The sequence below is a fragment of the Balaenoptera acutorostrata genome, chromosome X, assembly GCF_949987535.1.
Source record: "Balaenoptera acutorostrata chromosome X, mBalAcu1.1, whole genome shotgun sequence".
NCBI classification, from domain to species: Eukaryota; Metazoa; Chordata; class Mammalia; order Artiodactyla; family Balaenopteridae; genus Balaenoptera; species Balaenoptera acutorostrata.
This window is the reverse complement of record NC_080085.1, coordinates 98,122,195-98,146,448: the sequence shown is the minus strand read 5'-3', so window position 1 is coordinate 98,146,448 and position 24,254 is coordinate 98,122,195. Positions and strand designations below refer to the sequence as shown.

General features: G+C 37.6%; 1 protein-coding gene and 1 pseudogene across 1 annotated transcript in view; both read left to right on the top strand.

Moving 5' to 3' along the window:
* DCX (doublecortin) overlaps window positions 1-24,254 on the top strand; it is a 364,534-nt gene that overhangs the window by 24,107 nt on the left and 316,173 nt on the right. The window lies entirely within an intron of this gene.
* Window positions 11,377-12,331, top strand: LOC130706495 (heterogeneous nuclear ribonucleoprotein A1-like; annotated as a pseudogene).

Here is a 24,254-nt window from a genome sequence, read left to right as displayed (position 1 = left end):
AACCCGTGTCCCCTGCATTGGCAGGCAGATTCTTAACCACTGTGCCACCAGGGAAGCCCACATGACTCTTTTTGAATTATGGTTTTCTCAGGGTATATGCCCAGTAGTGGGATTGCTGGGTCGTATGGTAGTTCTATTTTTAGTTTTTTAAGGAACCTCCATACTGTTCTCCATAGTGGCTGTATCAATTTACATTCCCACCAACAGTGCAAGAGTGTTCCCTTTTCTCCACACCCTCTCCAGCATTTATTGTTTCTAGATTTTTTGATGATGGCCATTCTGACCGGTGTGAGATGATACCTCATTGTAATTTTGATTTGCATTTCTCTAATGATTAATGATGTTGAGCATTCTTTCATGTGTCTGTTGGCAATCTGTATATCTTCTTTGGAGAAATGTCTATTTAGGTCTTCTGCCCATTTTTGGATTGGGTTGTTTGATTTTTTGTTATTGAGCTGCATGAGCTGCTTGTAAATCTTGGAGATTAATCCTTTGTCAGTTGCTTCATTTGCAAATATTTTCTCCCATTCTGAGGGTTGTCTTTTGGTCTTGTTTATGGTTTCCTTTGCTGTGCAAAAGCTTTTAAGTTTCATTAGGTCCCATTTGTTTATTTGTGTTTTTATTTCCATTTCTCTAGGAGGTGGGTCAAAAAGGATGTTGCTGTGGTTTATGTCATAGAGTGTTCTGCCTATGTTTTCCTCTAAGAGTTTGATAGTGTCTGGCCTTACACTTAGGTCTTTAATCCATTTTGAGTTTATTTTTGTGTATGGTGTCAGGGAGTGTTCTAATTTCATACTTTTACATGTACCTGTCCAATTTTCCCAGCACCACTTATTGAAGAGGCTGTCTTTTCTCCACCGTATATGCTTGCCTCCTTTATCAAAGATAAGGTGACCATATGTGCGTGGGTTTATCTCTGGGCTTTCTGTCCTGTTCCATTGATCTATATTTCTGTTTTTGTGCCAGTACCAAACTGTCTTGATTACTGTAGCTTTGTAATAGAGTCTGAAGTCAGGGAGCCTGATTCCTCCAGCTCCATTTTTCGTTCTCAAGATTGTTTTGGCTATTCGGGGTCTTTTGTGTTTCCATACAAATTGTGAAATTTTTTGTTCTAGTTCTGTGAAAAATGCCAGTGGTAGTTTGATAGGGATTGCATTGAATCTGTAGATTGCTTTGGGTAGTAGAGTCATTTTCACAATGTTGATTCTTCCAATCCAAGAACATGGTATATCTCTCCATCTATTTGTATCATCTTTAATTTCTTTCATCAGTGTCCTATAATTTTCTGCATACAGGTCTTTTGTCTCCTTAGGTAGGTTTATTCCTAGATATTTTATTCTTTTTGTTGCAGTGGAAAATGGGAGTGTTTTCTAAATTTCACTTTCAGATTTTTCATCATTGGTGTATAGGAATGCAAGAGATTTCTGTGCATTAATTTTGTATCCTGCTACTTTACCAAATTCATTGATTAGCTCTAGGAGTTTTCTGGTAGCATCTTTAGGATTCTCTATGTTTAGTATCATGTCATCTGCAAACAGTGACAGCTTTACTTCTTCTTTTCCGATTTGGATTCCTTTTATATCTTTTTCTTCTCTGATTGCTGTGGCTAACACTTCCGAAACTATGTTGAATAATAGTGGTGAGAGTGGGCAACCTTGTCTTGTTCCTGATCTTAGTAGAAATGGTTTCAGTTTTTCACCATTGAGGACAATGTTGGCTGTGGGTTTGTCATATATGGCCTTTATTATGTTGAGGAAAGTTCCCTCTATGCCTACTTTCTGCAGGGCTTTTATCATAAATGGGTGTTGAATTTTGTCAAAAGCTTTCTCTGCATCTGTTCAGATGATCATATGGTTTTTCTCCTTCAATCTGTTAATATGATGTATCACGTTGATTGATTTGCGTATATTGAAGAATCCTTGCATTCCTGGAATAAACCCCACTTGATCATGGTGTATGATCCTTTTAATGTGCTGTTGGATTCTGTTTGCTAGTATTTTGTTGAGGAGTTTTGCATCTATGTTCATCAGTGATATTGGCCTGTAGTTTTCTTTTTGTGTGACATCGTTGTCTGGTTTTGGTATTAGGGTGATGGTGGCCTCGTAGAATGAGTTGGGGAGTGTTCCTCCCTCTGCAATATTTTGGAAGAGTTTGAGAAGGATAGGTGTTAGCTCTTCTCTAAATGTTTGGTAGAATTCGCCTGTGAAGCCATCTGGTCCTGGGCTTTTGTTTGTTGGAAGATTTTTAATCACAGTTTCAATTTCAGTGCTTGTGATTGGTCTGTTCATATTTTCTATTTCTTCCTGGTTCAGCCTCGGCAGGTTGTGCATTTCTAAGAATCTGTCCATTTCTTCCAGGTTGTCCATTTTATTGGCATAGAGTTGCTTGTAGTAATCTCTCATGATCGTTTGTATTTCTGCAGTGTCAGTGGTTACTTCTCCTTTTTCATTTCTAATTCTATTGATTTGAGTCTTCTCCATTTTTCTCTTGATGAGTCTGGCTAATGGTTTATCAATTTTGTTTATCTTCTCAAAGAACCAGCTTTTAGTTTCATTGATTTTTGCTATTGTTTCCTTCATTTCTTTTTCATTTATTTCTGATCTGACCTTTATGATTTCTTTCCTTCTGCTAGCTTTGGGGTTTTTTTGTTCTTCTTTTTCTAATTACTTTAGGTGCAAGGTTAGGTTGTTTATTCGAGATGTTTCCTGTTTCTTGAGGTAGGATTGTATTGCTATAAACTTCCCTCTTAGCACTGCTTTTGCTGCGTCCCATAGGTTTTGGGTCGTCGTGTCTCCATTGTCATTTGTTTCTAGGTATTTTTTGATTTCCCCTTTGATTTCATCAGTGATCACTTCATTATTAAGTAGTGTATTGTGTAGCCTCCATGTGTCTGTATTTTTTACAGATCTTTTCCTGTAATTGATATCTAGTCTCATAGCGTTGTGGTCAGAAAAGATACTTGATATGATTTCAATTTTCTTAAATTTACCAAGGCTTGATTTGTGACCCAAGATATGATCTATCCTGGAGAATGTTCCATGAGCACTTGAGGAAAATGTGTATTCTGTTGTTTTTGGGTGGAATGTCCTATAAATATCAATTAAGTCCATCTTGTTTAATGTATCATTTAAAGCTTGTGTTTCCTTATTTATTTTCATTTTGGATGATCCGTCCATTGGTGAAAGTGGGGTGTTAAAGTTCCCTACTATGATTGTGTTGCTGTCGATTTCCCCTTTTATGGCTGTTAGTATTTGCCTTATGTATTGAGGTGCTCCTATGTTGGGTGCATAAATATTTACAATTGTTATACCTTCCTCTTGGATTAATCCCTTGATCATTATATAGTGTCCTTCTTTGTCTCTTGTAATAGTCTTTATTTTAAGGTCTATTTTGTCTGATATGAGAATTGCTACTCCAGCTTTCTTTTGATTTACATTTGCATGGAATATCTTTTTCCATCCCCTCACTTTCAGTCTGTATGTGTCTCTAGGTCTGAAGTGGGTCTCTTGTAGACAGCATATATATGGGTCTTGTTTTTGTATCCATTCAGCCAGTCTGTGTCTTTTGGTGGGAGCATTTAATCTATTTACATTTAAGGTAATTATTGATATGTATGTTCCTATTCCCATTTTCTTAAATGTTTTGGGTTTGTTATTGTAGGTGTTTTCCTTCTCTTGTGTTTCTTGCCTAGAGAAGTTCCTTTAGTATTTGTTGTAAAGCTGGTTTGGTGGTGCTGAACTCTCTCAGCTTTTGCTTGTCTGTAAAGGTTTTAATTTCTCCATCAAATCTGAATGAGATCCTTGCTGGGTAGAGTAATCTTGGTTGTAGGTTTTTCTCCTTCATCACTTTAAGTATATCCTGCCACTCCCTTCTGGCTTGCAGAGTTTCTGCTGAATGATCAGCTGTTAACCTTATGGGGATTCCCTTGTGTGTTATTTGTTGTTTTTCCCTTGCTGCTTTTAATATGTTTTCTTTATATTTAATTTTTGACAGTTTGATTAATATGTGTCTTGGCGTGTTTCTCCTTGGATTTATCCTGTATGGGACTCTCTGTGCTTCCAGGACTTGATTAACTATTTCCTTTCCCATATTAGGGAAGTTTTCAACTATAATCTCTTCAAATATTTTCTCAGTCCCTTTCTTTTTCTCTTCTTCTTCTGGGACCCCTATAATTTGAATGTTGGTGCGTTTAATGTTGTCCCAGAGGTCTGTGAGACTGTCCTCAGTACTTTTCATTCTTTTTCCTTTATTCTGCTCTGCAGTAGTTATTTCCACCATTTTATCTTCCAGGTCACTTATCCGTTCTTCTGCCTCAGTTATTCTGCTACTGATCCCATCTAGAGTATTTTTAATTTCATTTATTGTGTTTTTCATCGTTGCTTGGTTCCTCTTTAGTTCTTCTACGTCCTTGTTAAATGTTTCTTGCATTTTGTCTATTCTATTTCCAAGATTTTGGATCATCCTTACTATCATTATTCTGAATTCTTTTTCAGGTAGACTACCTATTTCCTCTTCATTTGTTAGGTCTGATGTGTTTTGACCCTGCTCCTTCATCTGCTGTGTGTTTTTCTGTCATCTCATTTTGCTTATCTTACTGTGTTTGGGGTCTCCTTTTCACAGGCTGCAGGTTCGTAGTTCCCGTTTTTTTTGGTATCTGTCCCCAGTGGCTAAGGTTGGTTCAGTGGGTTGTGTAGGCTTCCTGGTGGAGGGAACTAGTGCCTGAGTTCTGGTGGATGAGGCTGGATCTTGTCTTTCCGGCGGGCACGTCCACGTCTGGTGGTGTATTTTGGGGTGTCTGTGGCCTTATTATGATTTTAGGCAGCCTCTCTGCTAATGGATGGGGCTGTGTTCCTGTCTTGCTAGTTGTTTGGCATAGGGTGTCCAGCACTGTAGCTTGCTGGTCGTTGAGTGAAGCTGGGTCTTGATGTTGAGATGGAGATCTCTGAAAGATTTTCACCGTTTGGTATTACGTGGAGCTGGGAGGTCTCTTGTGGACCAGTGTCCTGAAGTTGGCTCTCCCACCTCAGAGGCACAGCCCTGATGCCTGGCTGGAGTACCAAGAGCCTTTCATCCACATGGCTCAGAATAAAGGGGAGAAAAAATAGAACGAAAGAAAGAAAGAGGATAAAATAATATAAATTAAAGCTATTATAATAAAAAATAAGAAAAAAATTATTAAGAATAAATTTATTAAGAAAGAGAATTTTTTTTTAATTTTTAAAAATAGATTTATTAATTTTTTATAGTAAAAAATAAGAAAAAAATGATTAAGAAAAAAATTTTTTTAATTTTTTAAAATAAAAAATATGAAAAAACTTATTTAAAATTTTTTTTAATTTTTAAAAAGAGAAAATAAGGAAAAATTATTAAGAAAACATTTATTAGGAAAAAAAAATTTTTAAGTAAAAAAATAAAAAATAAAAACAGACGGACCTAACCCTAGGGCTAATGGTGAAAGCAAAGCTATACAGACAAAATCTCACCCAGAAGCATATACATATACACTCACAAAAAAAAGGAAAAGGGGAAGAATTAATATCTCCTGCTCCCAGAGTCCCCCTCCTGAATTTGGGATGATTCGTTGTCTATTCAGGTATTCAGCAGATGCAGGCACATCAAGTTGTTTGTGGAGCTTTAATCCGCTGCTTCTGAGGCTGCTGGGAGAGATTTCCCCTTCTCCTCCCTGTTCGCACAGCTCCTGGGGTTCAGCTTTGGATTTGGACCCGCCTCTGTGTGTAGGTTGCCTGAGGGCGTCTGTTTTTCCACTCACACAGGACGGCGTTAAAGGAGCAGCTGCTTCGGGGGCTCTGGCTCACTCAGGCCGGGGGGAGGGAGGGGTACGGATGCGGGGCGAGCCTGTGGCGGCAGAGGCCGGCGTGACGTTGCACCAGCCTGAGGCGTCCGTGCGTTCTCCCGGGGAAGTTGTCCCTGGATCACAGGACCCTGGCAGTGGCGGGCTGCACAGGCTCCCGGGAGGGGAGGTGTGGAGAGTGACCTGTGCTCGCACACAGGCTTTTTGGTGGCGGCAGCAGCAGCCTTAGCATCTCATGCCCGTCTCTGGGGTCCGCGCTGATAGCCGCGGCTCGCGCCTGTCTCTGGAGCTCGTTTAGGTGGCGCTCTGAATCCCCTCTCCTCGTGCACCAGGAAACAAAGAGGGAAGAAAAAGTCTCTTGCCTCTTCGGCAGCTGCAGACTTTTTCCCGGTCTCCCTCCCAGCTAGCTGTGGTGCACTAACCCCTTCAGGCTGTGTTCACGCCACCAACCCCAGTCCTCCCCCTGGGATCCGACCTCCAAAGCCCAAGCCTCAGCTCCCAGCCCCCACCCACCCCAGCGGGTGAGCAGACAAGCCTCTCCGACTGGTGAGTGCTGCTCGGCGCCGAGCCTCTGTGCGGGAATCTCTCCGTTTTTCCCTCTGCGCCCCTGTTGCTGTGGGATCCGCGCTGATAGCCGCGGCTTGCGGCTGCCTCTGGGGTCCGCGCTGATAGCCGCGGCTCGCGCCCATCTCTGGAGTTCGTTTAGGCGGCGCTCTGAATCCCCTCTCCTTGTGCGCCGTGAAACAAAGAGGCAAGAAAAAGTCTCTTGCCTCTTCGGCAGCTGCAGACTTTTTCCCGGACTCCCTCCTGGCTAGCACCGAAGCCCAAGCCTCAGCTCCCAGCCCCCGCCCGCCCCGGCGGGGGAGCAGACAAGCCTCTCGGGCTGGTGAGTGCTGGTCGGCGCCGCTCCTCTGTGCGGGAACCTCTCCGCTTTGCCCTTCGCACCCCTGTGGCTGCGCTCTCCTCCGTGGCTCCAAAGCTTCCCCCCTCTGCCACCCGCAGTCTCCGCCCACGAAGGGGCTTCCTAGTGCGTGGAAACCTTTCCTCCTTCATGGTTCCCTCCCACTGGTGCAGGTCCCGTCCCTATTCTTCTGTCTCTGTTATTTCTTTTTTCTTTTGTCCTACCCAAGTACGTGGGGAGTTTCTTGCCTTTTGGGAGGTCTGACTTCTTCTGCCAGCGTTCAGTGGGTGTTCTGTAGGAGCAGTTCCACGTGTAGATGTATTTCTAATGTGTCTGTGGGAAGGAAGGTGATCTCCGCGTCTTACTCTTCCGCCATCTTGCCCTATCTCTGATTACTCTGCTTTTACCTATAAATGTTGTTAGCTTATAGTTAGAGAAAATCCACCAGATGGCAACCTCATCTGCATGTGAAGCATGATGTGCAATTCTCTGCAACCCATTACAGGTCCCTTGAGCCAAATGCTCCCTAATTAATGGCTGATTTCTATTGTGATCCCAGTAAATGGATACTAGGTAGTCACTTGGCAGTGATTGTACGAAGGTGGGGGATGTGCAAAGTTGAGATGTATTTAGTATCAAGTGTGAAACACTTTTAGTAACATTCTTTTTTAAATTAATATCAAAAACAGAAATAATAGTATGTATTTCCATGTTGCCCTCTGCACATATTTCTAATTTGAAGCTAAAGGGAACCATGTTCATTTGTCCAGTGTATAAAGCTGCAGATAATGTTATTTCCCCATGAATCCCACATTTTTCTAGTTGGATTCCTTGTACTTAATGGCAGTCTGGTAGCTACCTGGTTTATTGCTTAAAATGCAAACTGTCTTCTTTATTTCTAAAGCTGATAGTATGCAGAGAGTACTGCTGGGGATATTTAACGTGTCCCTTATTGTTTTCTGTTTATAAACAACCTGCCCTGAGGTACTAATTAGGTGGAAGATATTGCATATACTTAGCAAATACTGTTGTGTTTTTCCATACAAATAAATCTGTGGTCAAGGTGAAAGTCATTCATAGGTTAGTTACATGAGCTGCAAATTTCTGAAAATATAAGTGATAGTAAAAGTTCAAGAAAAATTTAAAAAAAGGATTTGTTGAAAATTTTATTCCTGAATAGCTAGAGTTCTAATTGCATCTAACATTTCATTAATACATTTATTTCTAAAGTGGCTTGTTTCACCTACCTTAAAATGCAGCTGTGTAAGACATGTGTTTGAATTAAATATCTGTAATACCTAACAGATTGCCTTTTCTTAGGACTATAATTGACTTTATTTTGCATCTGTATATTTTTCAAACTCCATATTTGAAAAATATGTTTTTTTCTCAGTCTCCTGGGTATTTTTAGTGACATTATTGAGGTATATTTTACATATCGTATAATTCACCCGTTTCGGTGTATAATTCAATGATTTTTAACAAATTTAAGTCTCCTGAGTATTTTTAAAATGGTATAGATATTCCTAGATGCTATTCCACATTATATAACAAATACTCAGCATTCTGGGAGCTCATCGATCTTTGGCTCCTAACATGCCTGCTTTTAGATATTGTTTACATAACTGAAGGTCAGAAAGTCTGACTCCTGTGTGGCTGAAATTTTGTTAGTGTCAGTGTCTCAATGCCCCATCTTCTAGATTGAGGAGGACACACTAACATTACATTACAGAGTTAGAATTTGGCTTCATGGCCATAAAATACTAACAAACCTAGCCTTCAGTACTACCCAGACCGTCGGAGCTAGTGAATATTACAGTATTTTAATTTAACACATGTGCAGTACTGACATTACATTAAAGCATTTTACAACACATGAAAGACTGTTCTTGCTTTTGAAGGATTTACAACATAATTGGAAAATCTATCTGGGTATAAAGAGCCCTTCAGAAAAATCATTAGACTCCTTTCATATTCTCCTCTCTCTCTTTCTTTCCTAATTTCTCTTTCTCATTCCCCAGACATATGACCCAGACATTTGCTTCTTCTGCCATCTAGATTTGCCCACATGGCTCCAAGTTCAAATCATATCAGCAAAGTGTACACCAAAGCTGATGTCCATTTTCTATTAAATATTAGTTCCCTTCTTCATATGTTTGGATCAAAGGCTGTATTGTAAAACAGTAGAAAAATCTCCAGGTCAGTATTACTATTGTATCTTGCACTGATGCTGGTCAGAGACTGATGTCTTCCTCAGTTGGAAGAGTTTCTTTGACCTTGATGAAGAAAATCCTCCTGTATTTGAGTAAATAAATTCTTGAGTTTAGGGGATTTACGCCTCTGTGCAGAGCAACTAAAAAGTTGAACAAATTGTCAAAAACAACCACTTCAACACTCTGGAAATTGACCCAAGGCTAGAACAAACCTAGAACTTCTGAACTTTGGGTAAGAACAGAGCAAGTCTATGGTGTACTTGCCTGAGTGTGATGGTTAATTTTCTGTGTCAACTTGATTGAACTGAAGGATGCACAGATAGCTGATAAAACATTATTTCTGAGTGTATCTGTGAGGGTGTTTCTGGAAGAGATTAGCATTTGAATCAGTAAAATGAGTAAAGAAGATCTCCCCACCAGTACGGGTAGATATCATTCAATCCACTGAGGGCCAAAAATGCAGAGGAAGGGCAAATTTGCTCAGCTTGAGCTGGGTCATCCATCTTCTCCTGCCCTCAGATGTTGATGCTCCTGGTTCATGGTCCTTCAAACTCAGACTTGGACTACACTATTGGCTCCCGTGGTTCTCAGGCCTTTGAGTTTGGACCAGAACTGCACCATCAGCTTTCCTGGACCTCCAGCTTGCAGACAACAGACTATGGGACTTCTCAGCCTCCCTAATCATGTGAGCCAATCTCTCATAATAAGTCTCTATCTATCTGTCCATCTATCTATCTATATCCTATTGCTTCTGTTTCTCTGGAGAATCCTGACTAATACACTGGACTTGCTCCAACTTACCACTTATCACCACCACCACTCCCCACTCCAGCTTTGTTGGCACAGTAGTTCCACCATGGTGAGGCAGGCTGTAAAATAAAAGCTAGCCGCTTTGCTGCTGCCGCTGCTGCTGCTAAAAGGAAGTCACTTGATTTAGAGCATTGTCAGATCTCAGTGGCAAGTGGGTAAGAAGGACTGCTAGCCTGAGGTTGCAGGACTGTTTGAGGCAGGCACTGGGCCAGCAGACTACCAGGGGATGTAACAGGGAAATCCAGGAAGGGAGACAGCCATAGTGGACTTGAAAGGCAATCCACATATCCTGTGTACATGCCCACACATCCCTGGCCTACATGCCTATGAGAAGCAAGAGAGACCAGGAGAAAATAAAAGCTGGAGCAGACTTGCAAACAGTTTGAAGCTTGAATGTGTTCCCCAGTCCACCCACAGACTCATCAACAGATAATGGACATATACTGGCTGGAGGTGTTTGAGCAAAACCTTAACACTGAGCTATGCAGATATAGGAGCAACCCTGAGGAAGCTAGTCTTTAAAAATAAAAGCAAGAGAAAAAAGTCTTAGCAGAGACATCAGCAGCCCCACATTATAGTGGAGACAGAGGTCATAAACTTCGTTCAGGCAAGTTAGTAAACAACCAAGAAAATAATGGTAGCAACCATCAGGAGGCAAAATCAGAATCGAGAATTGTTAAAACATACAGTTGACCCTTGCTCAACACGGGGGGTTGGGGCGCTGATCCTCCATGCAGTTGAAAATCCGCATATAACTTTATAGACAGCTATCCGTATTCGCCATTCCTCTGCATCTGCAGTTCCTCCGTATATGCATCCACAGATTCAACCAACCGTGTAGTACTGTGGTATTTACTATAGAAGAAAATCCATGTATAAGGAGACCCATGCAATTCAAACCCATGTTGTTCAAGGGTCAACTGTATTATCTAATATGAGCAGTATTCACCAAAAAATTATGATATGCAAATAGATTTTTAAAAAGTAAAGAAATGGATTCAGCAATTTAAATCGTCCCCCCACCCCCCACCCCCACACACAAAAAGCCCAGGCTCATGTGACTTTTGTGGTAAATTGGATCAAATATTTAAAGGAAAAAAATCACACCAATTCTTTACAGACTCTTTCAACAAATGAGAAGGAGGGAAGTGCTTCCCAATTCCTTCTGTGAGGCCAGTATTACTCTGATACCAAAGACACATATAAAGACATCAGAAGAAAAGAAAACTACAGACTGATACCCTCCTGAATACACATGCAAGAAATCTTAAAAAGCATTAGCACACTGAATTCAGCAATATATAAAAAGGATTATAAAACACAACAAAGTTGGATTTGTTCCAGAAATGCAAATTGGAGAAGTATTAAAAACAATTAGAGACTTCCCTGGTGGTCCAGTGGTTAAGATTTCACCTTCCAATGCAGGGGGTGCAGGTTCGATCCCTGGTCAGGGAGCCATGATCCCACATGCCTCGCGGCCAAAAAACCAAAACATAAAACAGAAGCAATATTGTGACAAATTCAATAAAGACTTTAAAAATGGTCCACATCAAAAAAATCTTAAAAAAAAACAGTTAAGCTTTCTGCCCATGGATGCTGCCGAGTAAGCATCGTTGAAGTCTCCCCCCTCTACTGCCGTCATGTCTAAGTCAGAGTCTCCCAAAGAGCCTGAACAGCTACGGAAGCTCTTCATTGAAGGTCTGAACTTTGAAACAACCGATGCGAGTCTGAGGAGCCATTCTGAGCAATGGGGAACGCTCACAGACTGTGTGGTAATGAGGGATCCAAACACCAAGCGCCAGAGGCTTCAGGTTTGTTACGTATGCCACTGTGGATGAGGTGGATGCAGCCATGAATGCAAGGCCACACAAGGTAGATGGAAGAGTTGGGGAACCAAAGAGGGCCGTCTCAAGATTCTCAAAGACCTGGTACCCACTTAACTGTGAAAAAGTTTTTTGTTGGTGGCATTAAAACAGACACTGAAGAACATCACCTAAGAGATTATTTTGAACAGTATGGGAAAATCGAAGTGATTGAAATCATGACTGACCAAGGCAGTGGCAAAAAGAGAGGCTTTACTTTTGTAACCTTTGATGACCATGACTCCGTAGACAAGATTGTCATTCAGAAATACCACACTGTGAATGGCCACAACTGTGAAGTAAGGAAAGCCCTATCTAAGCAAGAGATGGCTAGTGCTTCATCCAGCCAAAGAAATCACAGTGGTTCTGGAAACTTTGATGGTGGTCGCAGATGTGGTTTTGGTGGGAGTGACAACTTTGGTCGTGGAGGAAACTTCAGTGGTCGAGGTGGCTTTGGTGGCAGCCGAGGTGGTGGTGGATATGGTGGCAGCAGGATGGCTATAATGGATTTGGTAATGATGGAAGCAATTTTGGAGGTGGTGGAAGCTACAGTGACTTTGGCAGTTACAACAATCAATCTTCAAATTTTGGACCCACAAAAGGAGGAAACTTTGGAGGCACAAGTTCTGGCCCCTGTGGTGGTGGAAGCCAATACTTTGCCAAACCATGAAACCAAGGTGGCTCTGGAGGTTCCAGTGGCAGCAGTAGCTATGGTAGTGGCAGAAGGTTTTAATTACTGCCAGGAAACAAATCTTTGCAGGAGAGGAGAGCCAGAGAAGTGACAGGGAAGCTACAGGTTATAACAGATTTGTGAATTCAGCCAAGCACAGTGGTGGCAGGGCCTAGCTGCTACAAATAAGACGTTTTAGACAATACTCATGTGTATGGGCAAAAAGAACTCGAGGACTGTATTTGTTGTTTTTTTGTTGTTGTTGTTGTTTTATATTTGTATAACTTTTTTTTAAACATATTTATTAGAGTATAATTGCTTTACAATGGTGTGTCAGTTTCTGCTTTATAACAAAGTGAATCAGTTATACATATACATATGTCCCCATATCTCTTCCCTCTTGCATCTCCCTCCCTCCCACCCTCCCTATCCCACCCCTCTAGGTGGTCACAAAGAACCGAGCTGATCTCCCTGTGCTATGCAGCTGCTTCCCACTAGCTATCTATTTTACGTTTGGTAGTGTATATATTCGAGGACTGTATTTGTGACTAATTGTATAACAGGTTATTTTAGTTTCTGTTCTGTGGAAGGTGTAAAGCATTCCAACAAAGGGTTTTAATGTAGATTTTATTTTTGCACCCATGCTGTTGATTGCGAAATGTAATAGTCTGATCATGACACTGAATAAGTGTGTCTTTAAAAAAAAAAGCCCACAAAACAATTAAAAATACCATATTAATAGAATAAAGGACAAAATACACATAATCATCTCAAAAGATACAGGAAAAGCATTTGATAAAATTCAACACCCTGTCATGATAAAAGCACTCAACAAACTAGGATTAGAAGGAAACTTTCCTAACCTGATAAAGAACATCTATGAAAAACCTTTAACTAATATATGTAATCATGACAGACTGAATACTTTTCCTCTAAGGTCAGAAACAAGACCAGAGTGTCCACTGTCATCACTTCTATTCATCATTGTACTGCATTGTACTGCAGATTCTAACCAGTGCAAAAACAACAAAATTATTTTAAAGCCATTCAGATTAGAAAGAAAGTAGTAAAAACTGTCTTAATTTGCAGACAACATGATTTATATTTAGAAAATCCTAAGGAATACGCACAAACACACACTACTAAAATTAATAAATGAATTTAGCAAGGTCACAAGACACAAGATCCATATATTGTATTTCTGTACATTAGCAATGAACAATCCAAAAATGCAATTAAGAAAACTATCAGGAAAACATTCCTAACAACATCAAAAAGAATAAAATACTTAAGAAGAAATTTAGCAAAAGAAGTACAAAATTTGTATACTGAAAACCACAAAACATTGCTAAGATAAATTTTAAAAGATCTAAATAAACGGGAGAGACATTCCATGTTAATGGATTGGAATTTTCAGTATTGTTAAGATTGCAAGGTTCCCTAAATTGACAAGGTAAGCCTAAAATTCAAATGGAAATTCAAAGGTCCTCAAATAGCCAAAATAAATTTGAAAAATGATAACAAAGTTGGAGGATTTACACTACCCTATTTTAAAACTTTCAAAAGTTAATAATGGAGACAGTGTGGTATTGGCATAAGGATGAGCATGTAGATCAATGGAACAGAATTGGGAGTCCAGAAATAAACCCATACGTTTATGATCAAATGATTTTTCAACATGGCTCCAAGACAATTCAATGGGAAGAGGATAGCCCTTGCAACAAATTGTTCTGTGTCAATTGAATATCCATAAAATGCCAAAAAATTAATTTAGACCCTTACTTTACACTATAAACAAAAATAAGTCTAAATAGATCATAGACTTAAATGTAAAAACTAAATCTATAAAAATTCTAGAAGAAAATATAGGAGAAAATATTTGTAACCTTTGGTTAAACAAAGCTTAGATATGATACCAAAAGCACTAGCAACAATGACAAAAAAAGTAAATAAAAGACTTCATCAAAATTAAAAACCTTTGTGTTTCAAAGGATACCATCAAGAAAGTGAAGACAACTCACGGAATGGGAGAAAATATTTGCAAATCATTTAACTATTAAGGGACTTAATCTAGAATTTTTAAAGAGCTCTTACAACTCGATAATAAAACTACATATTAAAAAAAAGGAGAAAAGATCTGAATAGTCATTTCTCCAAAGAAGCCAGACATATGGCCAATGAGCACATGAAAAATTGTTCAACATAATTAACCATCATGGAGATGCAAATTGAAACCATAGTGAGATACCAATTCATACCCAGTAGAATGGCTCTATCCAAAAAGACAAACAGTAAAAATGTTGGTGAGGATATAGAAAAACAAGAATCTTCATACATTGCTTGTGGGGAGGGAAAATGATATGGTCTTTTTGGAAAATAGTTTGGCAGTTTCATGAAATGTTGAACATAAACTTACCAGGCAACCCCAAAATTCCACCCTTAAGAATCTACCCAAGAGAAATTAAAATATACGTCACACAAAGACTCGTATGCAAATATTCATAGCAGCGTTATTCAAAATAGCCCAGAACTGGAAGCAATTCAAATGTGCATTGTTGGTGAATGGATAAACAGTATGTGGTATATCCATACAATGGAATACCATTCAGCTATAAAAAGAGTGAGGGCTTCCCTGGTGGCACAGTGGTTAAGAATCCGCCTGCCAATGCAGGGGTCACAGGTTCGAGCCCTGGTCCAGAAAGATCCCACATGCCACGGAGCAACTAAGCCTATGCGCCACAACTACTGAGCCTGTGCTCTAGAGCCCATGCTCTGCAACAAGAGAAGACACCTCAATGAGAAGTCTGCCACTGCAACGAAGAGTAGCCCCCACTCGCCGCAACTAGAGAACACCCGTGCACAGCAATGAAGACGCAGCCAAAAATTAATTAATTAATTAATTTTTTAAAAAAGAGTGAAATAATGATGCATGCTACAACATGGATGAACCTCAAAAATGTACTAAGTGAAAGAATCCAGACACAAAAGGCCCCATATTGCATAATTCCATTTATATAAATTGTCCAGAAAAGGCCAGAGTCAGAAAGCAGATTAGTAGTTGCCTGGGCTTGGTGGGGAGTGGGAATTGACTGCAAAAGGGCCTGAGAGCATTTTTAAGTGTGATGGAAATATTTTAAAAAACTAGTTTTAGTGGTAGTTGCACAATTATATGAATGAACTGGAAATCTTTGAGTCAGTACATAAATGATAACTCAATAAAGCTTTAAAAAATAATACCCACCGTATTCCAAGGAAATAACTGTAATAAGATTCCCTCATCAGTTCACTCATGCCTATGTATTTAACTTTTGTTCCATTTGTGTCTATTGCATCTTAGATGAGCAGTCTGCCTTCATGAACTATATCTATTTCTGGACTACAAAGAGTCCTGGAAACTCTGGCCCACTCCACTCATTCAGTCTAAAACCTATCTAAGCAATGTCAGCTCAGAATCCTAGAAGCAGGAGTCTCTTCTTAAAGTAGCAATAGTTCAGAGTACCTGATCTAGTCCTATCCACAAGCCTCTGCAACAGTCCTCTTTTGTTGTAGACACAAATTCTAGCCAGTACCTTATAGCAGAGACTTCAGGCATGCATCAGGAAGGAGAAATCTGTTTGATAATGATACCTAGAGGCTATGGTTAATTTATTACAGTCACCAATAATATTAGAATGGAGGAAAGTAAAATTCTCTATTAGCACACACTACACAACTATTTCATAAGAGTTTGATCAGTGTTCTCCTGAGTGTAAGCACATACTTAACAGCAAAGACATTGACAAGTCTCCAGTGCCTTACAAAAATTATACAATTTCTGAAATATTTTCATGGGTACCTGAAAAACAATACTTGGTTATCAGTTTAATCAAAATGATAAAAAAATGTTTTAAAATGACCATAGAGGAAAGCGACATGGTTATAAGGAAACTTAGTTCTTCCTTATAGAAGAATCTTTGTTCTTTGTACCTTGGATGCACTTTTTTTAAAAAATCAAAGATATGATAAAGGCAATAAAATGTAGATAAAATTATTCTTATGATATTTGAAATCTCTGCTATCAGGCATATTACACAGAAGGTAAATATAACCTCTTATTACCCCTTGGTAATAGCTTAAAGACCAATTTATCATCTTAAAATTTTTTTTTAATTTGTAATAATTATAGATTCATAGGAAGTTGCAAAGAAATATACAGAGAAGCTCTATGTACTCTTCTCCCAGCTTTTCTCAGTGGTAACAACTTATACAACTATAGTACAATATCAAAACCAAAAAATTGATATTGTTACAATTCATAGAGCCTATTCAGATTTCAACAGTTATATATGTACTCATTTGTGTGTGTGTGTGTGTGTGTACCTCTATGCAATTTTCTCATGTGTAGCCTTGTGTAACCACCACCACAATCAAAATACTCAACTGTAACATCAGCATAAGACTATTTCATGTTGCTCATTCATGTCACACCAATCTCCTCCCCTTCTATTCCTAATTCCTGGCAACCATGAATCTCTTCTCTATCTCTATAATTATGTTATTTCATGAATGTTACATAAATAGAATCATGAAGTATGTGAGTTTTTAAGATTGGCTTTTTTAGAGCCTTTTTTATGAGTCTTCTTGAAGACCATTTTATTTTATTTTATTTTATTTTATTTTATTTATTTTTCTTTGGCCACACCATATGGCTTGCGGAATCTCAGGTCCCCGACCAGGGATTGAACCCAGGCCCTGGCAGTGAAAGCTTGGAATCCTAACCACTAGGCCACCAGGGAAGTCCCCAATATTGGCTTTTTTCACTCAGGATAATGCCCTTGAGATCCATCCAAGTTGTTATATGTATCAGTAACTCATTCCTTTTTTTTTTTTTTTTTTTTTACTGCTGAGTAGTATTCCATGGTATGGATATACCACAGTTTATTTAGCCATTCATCCATTGAAAGGCATTTGGGTAGTTTCCAGGTTTTGACTATTACAAATAAAACTGCTATGAACATTCATGTACAAATTCCTGCAGGAAAATAAATCTTCATTTCTCTGGGTTAAACCCCAAGAGTACGATTGCTGGATCATAAGTGAAGTCCATTTTTAGATTTGAAAGAAACTGCCAAACTATTTTCCATAGTGTCTGTACCATTTTACATTCCTACCAGCAATGTATGAGTGACCTAGTTTCTCTACATCCTCACCAGCATTTGGTGTTATTACTATGTTTTATTTTAGTCATTCTGATAGGTGTGTAGTAATATCTCATTGTACTTTTAATTCACATTTCTTTAATGGTTAATGATGTTGAACATCTTTTCATGTGTTTATTTACCATCTGTATATCCTCTTGGGTGAAATATCTGTGCATGCCATTTTCTAATTGGATTGTTTTTTTTTGTAATGCTGAGTTATTATCCTAGGTCTCCCAGATCAGGGGTTGGCAAATTACAGCCTGTGGGCCAAATCTGGCCACTCATTTGTTTAAAATGGTGTATGGCTGCTTTCATGTTAACAATGACAGAGTTGAGTACTTGTGAGACAATATGGCCCACAAAAGTGAAAATATTTACTATCTGAACCTTTACAGAAGACATTTTCTGATTGTTGCCCTAACAATCCGTGGATGACCTTCACTTTCTTATGACATTGAAAATATGTGGCACCAACCTTTTTGCATTATTTCTAAGTTTCGGATACTTTTTCTAATACTGCTCTGATTCTGCCATGGTGAAAATGCTCTCTTCTCCCTTTATGTTCACATATTTACTTGTATCTTTCTTATAGTATTATTGTGGTATTATGATCTTCTCTTTACTAGATTTAAGCTTATTGAGAACACCTCATTCATCTTTGTATCTGCAGTTAGCACAGTACTTTGCAAACAGTAGATATTCAATAAATCTTCATTGAAATGAATTGAATAAAGACTAAAATGTGAACATGAAAGCTCAGGAAAGCCTGGAGGTTGAGATTGCTTAAGGAGGATTTCAGGGATGGGTGGCAGAGTGGTGAGTGAAGTCCTATGTAGAATTATACAAATGCAAAATATTATAAATTCTTCTGCTGAATTTATTATTTCCAAGGACCCAGTCACTTATCTGTAATGTACCATAGTTTCTTCATCTCTATGACATAAATAGTATTTGCCAGTTACTGAACTATTTGGAATGTCCCAGATCCAAAATAAATAACTTGAATTTTATTAGCACTTGTTCTTACTAGGAATAAACACACTTGGTCAATAAAAGTTTATCCAGTATTGACAGTGGCAAAATCGTTGAAAACCATACTTTTATGTAATAAGCATGTTGTGACAAAAGAGTTTTTTGTTACTTTCATGTGTAACATGTAGTCTAGAAGATAGTTTGGATGATAAAATTTTGGAATTTCCAGGACATTTGGTTGATTTATGTAGGCAAGCAGACTGAATATTACCTTGATTGCCCTAGAAATTCCAGGTCATCATGCAAATTGTACTCAGTAAATAACATCTGAATTAATTTGAAATGTGGTTTTGTCCTATCATGGAGGGTTAGGAGATGGCTAGGCAGCATATGCTATTATTTTTATCTTATAAATGAGAAGTTCAAGTATAATCTTATTGCCATTAACAGGCCTTGATCCTGACATTAAGCTAAATCTTCCTGCTAAGAAACCCTCAAAATATGAAACGTATTATTTCATATTGACATACTTGTAAAATGTAAGATTTTCTAGAAGATAGTAACTTTACGTATACTTAAAATATTCTACTGCCTCTCCAAGTTTACCTGAGCCTATGTTTTCATCTGAAGGGTTTTAAAATTTTTTGTTCAGGATTATTCAGTTAATGTCAGATGACTAGCTCTTTTTTAAAAAGTAATTAAATGGACCAATTGTTTCAGATATATAAGTGAGAATGTGATTTAGTTGATTTCACAGTTGACAATTTAACTTCAATAAAAAGCGTTCCTAGTTTTCTCCATGGGCTTGTCTAACACAAATGAATACCAATTAAAGTACAATCTTTCCACTGGGGTTTATACCATCATTTTTCTAATTATGGTATAAATCCCTCAATGGAAAAAAAAACCCTTCATCTGAAAAGAAGTAATTCCCAACAGAAATCTTATATATTGTAGAATACCAATTATTATGCATTTCTCAATACCTTTGCCAAAGGAGGCATGCACCAGTCAGTGCATTAAAACAATGGAGGCTGAGGGAAAGATAACTACATTGGGAGCAAGTAAAAGCATTGAGTATATAAAATAACTCATTTGACTTTATATAATTTTGATTTTACTTCACTAAATTTGGAGTGTTTTTAAATCTGGTTTTTGCTATTGGGTAAAATTAAATGAACTTTATTCCATGAAGAATAATGCACTATTACTCTCCTTTAGTTTGCTGTCTGTATGAAATGGATTTATTGCTCATGATATAATTTGGGTGACAATATAATCTAAGCCCCTAGACTATTGGCTAGGCTTACATGTTATGATTTAACCAGACGTTAATACTGATAATAATAGCTGATAATAATAGCTTAATTCATACTGATAATACTGATAGTAATAGCTTAATTATTTCTGTGGTGATTTGTAAAAATTAGTTGGCTGAAATGAATTGATCTTCATGCTGTAATCCATTCATCTCATTTATTTAGACATGGAGTATGAGTTCCTCATTAGAATGAAAGTATGTCACATTTATTTTATGGAATCTACTTTGAATAAATACAAATATAATTTGTACTATAAATACAAAGTTACATTCTAAATATAATAAGTATAAACAAAATTATTGACTATTACATAAATGATTAAAAACTCCAGAAATAGTAATTCAGAAATAGTAATTCACATATCTCTTCTTTTTAAGTCAATGTTTGGCATGTCACCATCACAGACAGTTATTAATTCCACTTATACATGTGACTGTACTGGGTATTATTCTCAGGTGGTAAAACAAAGTGGTAATTGCCCCTAGATGTTTATTAGTTCTGAAAATCACCGCAGACACAGACCTGAATGCTTTTTCACATCAAAATGCTATAACATCAGAATTGGGAGGGAAGTCATCTAGTCCAATGTCCTGCTCATTGTAGAAATCTCACCTATTATTTAACTGATAGGCAGTGTCACATAGAAAACAATGGGCTTTGGAGTCAGACTTGAATTCAAATTCTAGCTTTACCATTCATGAGCTGTATGACCTTGTCCATGTTACTTAACATGGCTCTTCATCTTCCATCTGTAGAATCAAAATGATGATGATGTCTACCTTGACTTCTATTTACTGGAATAATCACTATGTGGTGGCACTTACATTTTAGTCACCCTTCCTCATCTCCCATGTTTAGGGTTTCCTAAGCTGTTAAGTGTTAATGATCTAGCATAACCTAAATTTGTATTTACCAGGCACAGTTCAATAGGACAGTGATTAAAAGATATAAGAGCTAAAGTTTATCTTTAGTACACTCAGCTTCCCCTTCTTGAAAGCAACAGATGGGAAAAAATAATAATTTTAGTCTAAAGCACTGCTCTATAGACATTTAATTGTAAGCCCCTAACTGTAAAAAATAGTTTGAGTACACTCCCCCAAATTTAGTTATAAATAATATACACATTATTGTACTATTATGTTTACTATAAAACATATTCAAAAGTTAGAAATTGTAAAACAAAATACAAATAACTATAAATACAGGGGACTGGTATGCAGAATATATAAAGAACTCTTACAACTCAACAATAAAAAGACAAATTAAAAAAATTTTTTTAATTTAAACTTTAAAATAAAAATTTTAATTTTCCCAATTTAAAAATGGGCAAAGGATTTGGGGACTTCCCTGGTGGTCCAGTGGTTAAGACTCCATGCTCCCAATGCACGGGGCCCAGGTTCGATTCCTGGTCAGGAAACTAGATCCCACATGCCACAACTAAGAGCCCGCATGCCGCAACTAAAGGATCCCGCATGCAGCAACTAAAGATCCTGCAAGTGGCAACGAAGATCCCGTGTGCCACAACTAAGACCCGGCACAGCCAAATAAATAAATATTTTTTTAAAAAAATGCGTGGGATAGGAAGTATCATTATCCCCTTTAAAAAAAATAAAAAATAAAATAAAATAAAAATGGGCAAAGGATTTGAATATACATCCCTCCAAAGAAGACAAACAAATAGCCAATAAATACATGGACAGTTCCTCAACATCATTAGTTATCAGGGAAATACAAATCAAAACTATAGTGTGATACCACTGCACACAACTAGGTGACTATAATCAAATAAATAACTAGTGTGGTGAGGATGTGGAGAAAATGGAATCCTTATACATTGCTGATAGAGATGTAAAATGATACTATGGAAAAGTCTGGCAGTTTCTCAAAATGTTAAACATAGAGTACCATATGATCCACAATTTCACTTCTAGGTACATACCCAAGAGAACTGAAAATGTATCTCCACACAAGAACTTCTACATGAATGTTCATAGCAGCATTATTCATACTAGCTAAAAAGTGGAAACAACCCAAATTTTCACCAGCAGATAGATAAATAAAATATGGTATATCCATACAATGGACTACTTTTTAGCTTTAAGAACAATGAAGTACTGATACATACTGCACTGTAGTTGAACCTTGAAAACTGTATGCTAAGTGAAAGAACCCATTGTAAAAAACCACTTATTATACAATTTCATGTATGTGAAAATGTCTAGTATAAGAAAATCTATAGAGACAAACAGTAGATAAATGGTTGTCTGGAGACGGGGTGAAGGGGGAATGGGGATGACTGCTAATGGGTATGGGGTTTCTTTTTGGAGTATTGAAAATGTTCTAAAATAAGATTCTGGTGAAGATTGCACAAATCTTAATATACTAAAAATCGTTAACTTTCACACTTTGAACAGGTGAATTTTATGGTTTGTAAAATATATCTCAATAAAGCTCTGTAAAAGATAAATAAAACAAAATAAATTACAAATCTAAATAAAAGTTCTTGTTTTCCTTCCTGTGCCCCATGGATCATCATATACACATGCACTTTGGAAACCTCTGGTCTAAAGGCCCCTCTCAGTAGTCCTGAATATAACATTGTATTGGCTGCCAAAACTTTAGGTGCATAAAATGTAATCCCTCCCTTTAATGATTGACAGCCTGATAGTAAATGGTTGGAGGAAGAAAAACAACAACTTAACAATCACCAAAAAATACTGACCTCACTTGCCTTTATTTCATCCCCTGTTGGATCTGTTTTCCCAAATGGGGATTTTCCTAATCAAGGATATCATCTTAACTAATTCTTTTTTGATCAAGTGTATTGAATGTGACCCATGGGGTAGTAAACCCATGATCAAACTTCTTGCTTATGGTTTTTCTAGTGGTTACTTCAAATATTCAGACACTTTAAAGGACTCTGGTCCCTACAGACTTACACATATCATTTTTAGTGACTGTCCTCATCAAAATTAAAATTGCATAGCTCAAAGTCAACATAGTATTACATCATTCTTACCAAAGTATCTATCTTTATTACTAATTTTCCTCTGGGTCCATCCCAGCCACAATGTTTTCACACTGAACTTTTTCATTGCCATGAATAGTACATTGCAAATTGCTGAATGAGTCTATTTATATAACATTGCTGAAAATCTGTAGAAGTTATATTTTATAAACATCTACTTAGAGTTCCTATAAATCCTAGCAAAATGGAAAAGGACATAACAATATGCAAATTCTATACACTAATAGTACATTGTTTCATTAAAAACATAACTTCATTTAAGGAAAATATCGTGAAATTAATGAATTGCTTTGAACAGAGAACTTTTCCAATTTTACTTATGCAGAGAAATAAGCATCGTAGGTGTATGATGGTCAGGCATCAAATTTTTACCCATAGGGAAAGCAACTGCTATCCAGGAGGATTATACTCCACCACCTGTATCCTGACCAGAGTTTAGATGCCTAGCCCTTTATTAGCTTCTTTCCTTTTAGTTTATGAGTCTTCCTGGAGTTACAAGACCCAACCTTATCTCCTTGACCCGGGTCATACTCCAACTTCAATTTGGGTACATAAACTAAGATACTGGCATACATATGCATATCACTGGCATTTTGACCCTGGACAAGTTCCTTAGAGTTGACTTTGCAATTCAATCTTATAACAGCCCCACCTTATTACAAGGCCTGAATTCAACAACATACAATTTCATTTACTCTCATGACCATTTTTAGATGCATGCAATATATTTTAATGATTTATTACTTACAATTATGCACTGGAGTTCTAACTGTAAATGCATATAAGCAATCTTTCCAGGAGGTAGAAAGTTGAGGAAAAGCTAACCGATTGAAATATACCTTTAATTCTTAGATACTGTCAATCTCAGAAAGGTCTAAGATCGATTTTTTAGGGCCTGCCTTCTCAGAGTTACTAATTTCTCTCACTCACACATTTTTTTAAAGGGTGACAAAATAATTTATTAAGGATCTACTCATTGCTAGTCATTCTTACTTACATATTCTATTTAGTGCTAACAAAATTATGTGGAAGATTTTGTTATCACTGTTATATAAATGAAGAAAATTGTTCAAAGAGGTTAAATTAATTATCTAAGGTAACAGAAAAAAAGATAGGAATAAACATGTCTTCAGAATTCAAATCTAGTTGTCTTTTTTTGTGTACCAGGGAGTGAGGTAAAATGGCTGCCCAATAGATAACTTCCCCTGTGCAATATGGGGTGGTGGGGAAAGGAAGTGAAATAACATAAGGGAATTTTCTTACCGAGACACAGAAAATAATCAACTAACTAACTGAGCATGCACTATGGGAATAGGGTTGTCTAACAGGGGAGCAAGAAACTAGAAGGAACAAGGCAGGAATTTCACATTGATAAGTAAATGAGATGGAAGTCACAGTAGTGTTTGTAAGTGTTAGGGCAAAGATTCAAACTCAAGACCTTCCTCTTTACCTCTGGGCTTATACATACCTTTGTTCATATTTTT